A 557-nucleotide genomic window follows, 5' to 3' on the forward strand; every position below is an offset into this window, starting at 1 on the left:
GATTAAAACACTACACACCTCACTACTCTAAACTGATAGACAATGGTAAGATGCAGTGCAATTTCAAATAAGTAGTTATTTCAGTTCATTTAAACATTACAATAACCTTCTGCATCTGAGAGGTAGTCTCTCCAGAAAGGCACAACAACTTCTTCAGAATGCCTTTTAATTGCTGCCAGCTGGAGAAAGGCGGATGGTAAAGAGGCGTTCAACCAGGTCGTCTGTCAAGGTTGTAGGAGACCAGCAGAGAAGGGGGCAAAAACTCTCCGGGTGAGCTTTGATTTTATCCAGCACACCAAGTTTTCTCAGTCCATCCCTAAATCTGAGTAAAAATCAACAGTACTTTTAAAGGATTTTGAATGGTGAATAAAGTTTTTTACATATTCACATGTAGAAGATGAATTAATCAAAGAAACAATACAATGGAAAATAGAAGAATTCAAACCCAAAATAGTAAGTAGTTACAGAGGTAAACCTGCTGAGGCAACAGTAGTAAGTAAGTTAGTAAGTAAGATTTATTTGTAGAGCACCTTTCACAGATAAAAATCACAAAGTGC

Source organism: Etheostoma spectabile, unplaced genomic scaffold (genome assembly GCF_008692095.1).
Source record: "Etheostoma spectabile isolate EspeVRDwgs_2016 unplaced genomic scaffold, UIUC_Espe_1.0 scaffold393, whole genome shotgun sequence".
Classification (NCBI taxonomy): Eukaryota; Metazoa; Chordata; class Actinopteri; order Perciformes; family Percidae; genus Etheostoma; species Etheostoma spectabile.